Below are 9,010 nucleotides of genomic sequence, written 5' to 3'. Positions count from 1 at the left end.
TAAGACAAAGTCAACAGAATAAAACCCTTTCCTAGTATTCCTAGGACTGGATATACCTGAAATGGTCCAACTTTGTGTGTGGAGTCAGACAGCGCCAAAAAGGGATGCATCGTATGAAGATAACATCATCTGTCCTCATGTATTTGTGCGTTCCCTCATACACTCTTTTCCCCTCTATTCTAGAAGACTGCAAAGTACCAGGTTTTTTCTATCTTTAAGAACTCAGCACTAAAAACCAGGTAGCTTGTCACAAAACTAATGTGAATTATGTCATTTTTGAGGCATCATGAGGAAGATACGGCATGAATTGCTTTATAGCTGTAATATTTTAATAAGGTGAAAACATTTTTATCTCCTTCTGTAATATTTTACTTCTGCTTAGCGTGAGAGATTATTTCATTTCTTTACATCATGCCTTAAATGGTGATGATGTCTGCCTACCTAGGCAGTGCCGGCAGCCCTCTTGTGTTTGTGACGGCTCCAGAGCTCAGGATATCTTAGCACCCTTCAGTGTCTGACAGTCTCCAGAAGCTGCTTTGCTTCAACTTTCTCAATAGCAGAGAGAGTTTGGGATGTGGCCATCTAGCATGACAATTTCTATGACCAAATCCCATTTGGGCTGTACACTTCAGCATTAATTTCCCTGCATTAATTATTACGTGCACTGGCAGCCCAGAAAGCCAACTGCATCCTGGGCTGCATCAAAGGAAGCGTGGCCAGCAGGTCACAGGAGGTGATTCTACAGCTCCCCTCGGCTCTCATGAGATCCCACCTGGAGCACTGTGTCCGGCTTTGGTGTCCTCAATACAAGGACATGGACGTGTTGGAACAGGTCCAGTGGAGGGCCACGAAAATGATCAGAGGGCTGGAGCACCTCTGCTATGAAGACAGGCTGAGAGAGCTGGGGTTGTTCAGCCTGGAGAAGAGAAGGCTCTGGGGAGACCTTAGAGCCTCTTCCAGTACCTAAAGGGGCTACAGGAGAGATGGGGAGGGACTCTTGATCAGGGAGTGGAGAGATAGGAGATAACAGTTTTAAACTGAAAGAGGGAACATTTAGATTAGATTTTAGGAAGAAATTCTTTAGTGTGAGGGTGGTGAGACACTGGCACAGGTTGCCCAGAGAAGCTGTGGCTGCCCCGTCCCTGGAGGTGTTCAAGGCCAGGCTGGATGGGGCTTTGAGTAACCTGGTCTAGTGGGAGGTGTCCCTGCCCGTGGCAGGGGGGGTTGGAACTCAATGATCCTTAAGGTCCCTTCCAACTCTAACCATCCTATGATTCTATGATTATGGGCTGGCAGAGTAAAGGCCTCCAGCTGAACCCAGCACTAACACCAGGACCAGGCAGGGGGAAAGGGAAGGAGCGTTACATCCTTGTCAGTTCCACACTCTGTTCTGCCAGCACTTTGGATGTGTTTTATTTAATTTTCTACCAAGACAGACACTTCTGCTGGACCACGTTCTACAAATTTGTCTGAGTGTGTCTAAACCCTGCCTTTCTGTGAGTCCTTCAAGGTTTCATCTCACTAATGAAGAATTGCGTACACGCCACAAAAATTCTGCAAAGGCAGAACCTGATTTCTCTTCCATCTGAAATATCGATCGCATTTTAGCTGGGGAACACAAACCAGTATATCCCAAATACACTTAAAATCTCGGAATCATTACCAATACAGCCAGTCTGCCATCTGTCTCACTTAATGAACAGAACGATCCTGATTGAGAGGAATTTGTCTTCATTAGAACAAGCCAAAATGTGTGCTGCAGTGCTGAAGGAAAATGTCGTTCTTTCCTAAATTGAGACACAAAAAATAGTACCAATCAATCCGTACACGTTGGGGGGGGGGGAACACTGAGAATAATAACTGGATTTGAATGTTAATTGCTGTGTTCTCCAATATAGTAGAACATATTGGCTAATTCCTATTGTAGGAAGCCTCGAGAAATAATTCCTTTATTTTTGCAACGTGTAGGGTGTTAGGTGAGTCCCAGATCAGCCAGCTACATAGGAATTAAGTGTTGGCTTCCTAAATAAACTTGGATAGTTTTCTTAAGCTTAACTGTAACATGCAATTTCAGGAAATGACTAGGTTTGTACTGAAAAACGGAATTTGCTGACAATCCTGAAACCTCAGAGCAGATTATCAATTGGCATAAACTGTTCTGGTGGCATTAATAAGTCACGCTGCAGCAACTCAGAACAGCTGAAGATCTGTCCTTCAAGCCTGTAGACTTTTTTTCCTCGCCCTAAGTTTCTGCTTAATTCAGGTTTTACAGAGAACCAGATTTGCAATGGTGCTTTGACTGACAGCAAAACAGGAGACACGATTGCAGAAATGTGGTACTTACACACTCATTAAGGACTGAGGCAGGTACCACCAGTTTTATGAAAGAGCAGCTGATGTCTTCTGGACCTGAAAACTGGAACTATATTGAGAAATGAACAGATTTTTGCCTGATTTTTTACAATTTCAGGTGTTGCTGGAAGCATTATTGGTTGGGCTGATGCCCCCATCTCTTTCCCATCCATTGATATTTTTGACACAAAAAATTGAAACAAATGGGTTTTTTAAGTTCAAGTACGATATGAAGAAGCTCTCTGAAATGAAACAGTTCGTAGCCTGGATTTGCTGAAGGGTTTTTTTTTTTTAGTGCCAAGATATGACACTAACTACTGTAAATAATTTTCAAAACCATGGGAATTATGCCTGGTTTTATTTAACACCTGCTTTCTCTCAATAGGATAGTAGAGCCTATTAAGAAGATGGTATTTACCATTTATTAATAGGGATACTATAGTTTGAAGCTACAGCAGCTGGTTAGAATGTGACAAGACTAGCTTTTCTTGTCTAAAAACTGAGAACACACAACTGGACCACTCAAAAGCCTGTAGTCCTGCCCCCAAAATGACAGCTTTTAGCCCAAACACTTAGTGGTTTGTCTCTTTCCAACAACTTTGAGTGCAGGCTTGCTTTGTTCACAGCTGCTGTGCAGGGCTGGGCTCCACATTTGCATCTTGAGTTTCAACATCCACAGCATCCACAGCTTCTCTGGGCAACCTGTTCCAGTGTCTCACCACCCTCACAGGAAAGAATTTCTTCCTGGTACTAGAAAGTGACAATGATATCGCAGCCCCTGAGCTGTGGACAGCCAGACAGAGATGGATGCTCCATTCCTGGAGGTGTTCAAGGCCAGGCTGGATGGGGCTTTGAGCAACCTGCTCTAGTGGGAGGTGTCCCTGCCCATGGCAGGGGGGTTGGAACTAGATGACCTTTAAGGTCCCTTCCAACCCAAACCATTCTATGACTCTATCACATTGGCAAGTGCAGCCTTTTTTCAATGGCAACCGAGACATTCTTCTCTGCACCCAGCTGCCTGTCTTTCAGGCGGGGGTTATCTGGTCGAAAAAGCCAATCCAGCAATCTGTCAAGTTCCTTTTAACAGACTTTGACAGCGGCAAACAAAAATTGACGTCCCAAACTAATTGGCTTGCCTCCTTCCAGTATCAGCCTCATCTACTTTAATTATAACAAATTACAACCTGGGAGCTCTTTTGTACACTGAAAAAAGTTTAATTTCAAGTTGGCAAAATGCTCCTTCCATGTGTAGCTCCCATGTCAGCAGGACGTTTTTGGCAAACAAATTAATTTCTTACCCGCTCTGCTGAGCATTTTGATGGAAACCTGTTCTTTAGTGCCCGACACAGTGATGGGGTTGTGTTGTTGCCTTCCAGAACAGCGCTTTTACTGAAGGGGGGTTGGGTTGGACCATGAGGTCATGTCAGAGGTTTGATGGGTTAGGGCTGCAGAAAGTGGAGGGTGCTGTCATCGAGGCAGCCTTAAAGAAGTGGTGTAGCCAGGGCTCTGACTGCCCCTGTAACCATAACTGGGGATCAGCCTGAAAGATTCACTGATTTGCGGAAGGTTCATGAGCAAACTAACATATGCTTTATGGACAATGAGGGAATTCAGATCTGTGAAAATGGGCACATAAAGAAGATATAGATAAGGCTAACAAAGATGATGAGGGGACTAGAACATCTCTCTGATGAGAAAAGGCTGAGGGACTTGGGTCTTTTTAGTCTGGAGAAGAGAAGACTGAGGGGGGATCTGATCAATGCTCATAAGTACTTTAAGGGTGGGTATCAGGAGGATGGGGCCAGTCTTTTTTCAGTGGTGCCCAGGGACAGGACAAGAGGTAACGGGCACACACTTGAACACAGAAAGTTCCACCTAAACATGAGGAGGAACTTCTTTACTTTGAGGGTGGCAGAGCACTGAAATAGGCTGCCCAGAGAGGTGGTGGAGTCTCCTTCTCTGGAGACATTCCAAACCCACCTGGACATGTTCCTGTGCAACCTGCTCTGGGTGGACCTGCTTTGGCAGGGGGGTTGGACTAGATCATCTCCAGAGGTCGTTTTCAACCCTTATCATTCTGTGATTCTGTGCCCTGTTTTCCCCAGGCTGAGAGGTAGCTGCTGATAAATGATGGTTTCTTGCCATACTTCCCATTTCCTTCGCACAAGTCATGGTTTGAATGTTTCTCTACGATTTTAAACAAATTAAACATCTGGATTTAATTCCTGCCTCCACATGCGTATTTGCTGATCAGTGACACAACACAGTGCTGGACGTGACAGCTTTGTGGAGTAGCTGCTCTTGCATGGTCTACTGCCTCCCAAAACCAACAGCAGGCTCTGAAGAGAGTCTCGTTAAACAGCAGCCATGCATAAATAATATGGGGAAGGCAAAAAGGATGCTCCTTGTTTTGCCTGTTTCCCCAGGACCCAATATCGCTTCTTTAAGCTTTCTGTCCCAGTTTCCTACTTATTTCGCACCAGCCATACATGGCCACGCTTTCAAAACACTCCTGTAAGGCAGCACCAAGCAGACTCGCAGAAGCCGAATCGTAAGTTGGCCGGACGCGATTCCAAGAGTAAACTAATTTCTCTTTTTCCACAACATTGTGTATGTGCCCAATTAGTAGAGAATTGAGGAAGGGTTACAGCATTTCCTACCACGTGATACAGTTGGAATAAGAACTGTGTTACACACAAGCAAACAAGTCAGCTCCCTCGCGTTGCCCGCCCTGCCAAATGTTGTTCTATAAAAGGTCGCTAGGGTGCTCTTACCCTGCTCTATCTGTGTCACCAGAGCCAGAGGGGCAAGCAGGTAGAGAGTCCCAAGCACTGGGGCAAACACAAGCCAACAACTAGTTTAAACACCCTTGGTCTGACATTAATAACCCACACTGCAACGTGGTGTTTTTCTTAGCCAATAAAGCTACCTGGCTTATAGGTTGCCGCCAGATCCCCAGGTGTGTGATAACCAGTAACATTCTATGCCACTCTTACACATACATATTCACAGTCATGGATTGGTTTCTAAAGGCCTTATAATTCAAATAAGTCTATTTTCCCTGAAGTTTAGAGGAGGCTGTATCTAGACTGCTGTAGGGAATGTCCCCTGGTGTGTTTGGTCACCAGAAAAACACCTATGGAGCCCATTGCCTGCCCGTGGGAGCACCCCCAGGACCCATCCTGGTGCCTGGTTCTGACATTCTTGTGATGAGGAACTATTAAATTTATGCACTCTTATAAAGATGTTCTTGTCCAAACTAAGACTCCACCTTGTTAAGGCAAGTTGTGTGTTTGGGGAAGTATTAAACTCAGCTATGTAGTTACAGATGTGTAATAAATATCTGATTTAAAAGACACAGCTATTAATCTGCCCAGTTAGTAAGACATTAGGCTTGTGGCTTTTCTCAATGCGCCACATCTACTTCATATTACAATAATCTGAAAGAAAAAAATCAAGCCTGGAGAAGATAGCCCTGCGAAGGAAGAGAGATTTGGGAAAAGAAATAAATCAGACTTACAAGGGGCAGAATGTAAAAAGCAAAACTTGATAGTGGAAAGCAAACTAAAAATAAAAAAGGAAAAAAATTGTGATTTTACTTTTAGCATCATCATGCAGTAATACACTCAAAGTCATCATTTGCTTCAATGAAAGGCACCACAACAGACATGCACACAAATATGTATCTTTGTCATTGCTTTTGCAATAGTGTAGGGTTTCTGAAAGCTCAACTAGTTTTACAGTCTGTCTTTCACCATCAAAATGTAATCTCCCAGGAAATATGATGTACAAAGGAATATTAAAAGGAAGGTTTGACTGCTCTTCTGCTGTGCATGTTATGCCACCTTATGGTTAGCAGTAGAAATACCACCACACTCTTAAAAGTGCTATGTCTAAAATATAGCAGAAGGGGAAAAAAATAGCACATCTCATTTATTGATATATTAGTGAAATGTCACAGGTCTCACTAGAATCACAGAATGATATGGGGTTGGAAGGGATCTCTGGAGATCATCTAGTCCAACCCCCCGAATCAATCATTGCAGAGGGCTAAGACAAATCTGTGAATTATATATAATATGTAAGGACAAAACACTGCAAAACACATCTCCTTTTAACAGTTGACTTTGCTGTTTTACTGCAAATGCACCATGTAATCTAAACCTGACTTGGTACTGTCCCATGAACATTCCACAAGCTACATTCCAGTGTTTAACTGGTTTTGGTAGGTTGCCATTATCTGGAAGCACAGAGTGTTATATACTCCAGAAAGTATCATCTCTTTGCCTCTTTCACTTCAGTAGCAAGAAATATTCTTTACTTACAATTGGATGAGTAACACGGAATTCCAGTCATGGATGTGTAAAATATACACCTAATTATCAGACTTGGATTTTACGATGACCTAAAAAAAAAAATCCATAAGTGAGGAGAATATGATTTTGACTTGAGTCAGGAGTTCATAATACACAGCAGCAAAGACTAAATTACGTTTTTACATTAGAATAAATTATACAATGAAGTAGACATGTAATCTTGGCGAATCTATGAGACCTGGAGTGTACAGCCAGTCAGGGGATGCCTCGAGTCTCAGCTACGCTAAAGTCACTTTGGAGAAAACGTTTGTTAAAACCAATGAGTTGGACTCATATGGCTCATATATGAGTAGAAATAGATTAGTCTCACTTAAGTTTAGGCATTTTTATATGAAAATATCTAAATTTAGGAGTCCAATCACCTGACATTATCAAAGGAGCAGGAGGAAGGGAACTGTGTCTCTCTTGCTCCAGTGTGGGGTTTGTGGTAATCAAGCTCTTAATTTGGGCATCTCAGTCCAACACAGAGTCAGGCTGGACAAATGTGAAACAATTTACTTCCAAATCCTGTGGTTTTTTTTTACTTTCCTGGTCTTTCAATGAAGCATAGTCAGCAGCTTCAGACAGTTCAGAGTATGGACAGCTCCTGAGTATCTGAGGAAATCTAGATAAGGCAAAAACATATTTAAAGGAAAAACATGTATTAATTAGGCACACATACACCATCTTGAGAGCTGAAAATAAAGCATCAAAAAGATAGGCTTTGGGGTTTTTTTTTTCTATGACCTGGTTAACTCACAAAGCACACAATCCATCCAGGACACATGAGGAACAATTACACATAATTTAAAAGTCCTTTTCTAACGTCTTTCCACCATGACAGAAGATGGAGAAATTCTGCTTGATTTGTCTGTCAGCAAAAGACTTGTAGGTTAACTTTGTAAAAGTGAATGTGAAAGTCAGGCACCATTTGCATTTTGAATATTCAGATTCTCTTATTACTGTAGTTATTTGAAAAAAGGGCCGTGACCTGGTTTTGATGCAATCTAATTCCAAGATATTAAAATATTTTTGTTTTGTATGTCTAGAAAGGCTATGGATGGGTTCTCTCCCCCTTATCCAGGGAATGCACTTCTTGGAGCAGTAATCTGAAGAACAAAATTACTGATGCATTTAGGGATTGTCCTCATTTCTCTGAAGTGCCGGTTCATATTCCCAAAGGATGACTTACTACGCAAATAAATTAAAACGACAGCCTCATCAGAAAACATACTACTTATTTCCTGCTCAGAAGCAATTGTTTATTACAGCAAAACAAAATACATTTATCGGTAACTATGCCAGTTTTTAAACCTACAATATAGAAATATCTAATCAGCCTGAAACCTCTTCCTGGAGGTTGCTTAAACAAGGAGATCATGTGTGGGGCAAACGTGACATTGGAGTCAGAGTCTTCAGGGAGTAAAAAAAAGCTATAAATTGTGCATTCTTCCCCTACTTCCAGCTTCTGGGGTTAATTTGGCCAGTCATGAATAATGCATCACAAGACCAGCTTCCTACCTTTTGAGATTCATTCTGTTCATCCAGTGTAGCTGTTATAACTCTCGGTCTGCTCTGTGTGACATATAATTTTGCATAACATCAGTCAGTATGTGGGAAGTGGGGGCTCCTTAATAAATAGAGTTTCTACTTCCAAATTATATACAGATGACTTCCTGGATCTGCCTGGAATATATACTCCAAAAGCTATCTTCTGAAAACACTCACATCCTCTATAATGACATTTAAAATGACTGATGAAAACCTGCTTGGGCCAACGCATTAGTAATTAATGGTGTGTAGATACGTCTTTGTCCTCCTGGAGAAGAATGAAGACTCAGCTTCCTCAGTAGGTGTGCTCACTTACTCTACTTTAATACAGCTGTTGCTCTGAGGTGAGATTCTTGCATTACATTTAGGTTTTTCAAGGCATGTTATGGGTGTGTGCAGGTTGAGGTGAAGTTGCCCACTTTTAAAATAAAGAGGAAAGTATTTGTACTTTTTTTAAATATGAGGATTATGTATAAAGGATTGTGCCACTTTCCTCATAAAGAACTTTAATGGTGTTCTTTACAGACAAATTAAAGGATTTAAATTTTTTAGGAGATATACATGAACACATGTTGGTGTAGGGCATAGGGGTTTCTCTTTCATTTTCAGCTGGATAAACTAATTAAGCATAGATGATTTCAGGAACTAAAAATAACATGTTGTCATTTACAGGACTGAGTTTTTATCTATGTCTCTTTTTCCCTCGGGGGAAAAGTGAGAGAAGTTTTTTAAAAAGCCCAAACAAACCACAA

This window comes from Numenius arquata, chromosome 4 (assembly GCF_964106895.1).
Source record: "Numenius arquata chromosome 4, bNumArq3.hap1.1, whole genome shotgun sequence".
NCBI classification, from domain to species: domain Eukaryota; kingdom Metazoa; phylum Chordata; class Aves; order Charadriiformes; family Scolopacidae; genus Numenius; species Numenius arquata.
Note: the sequence above shows the minus strand (reverse complement) of the source record.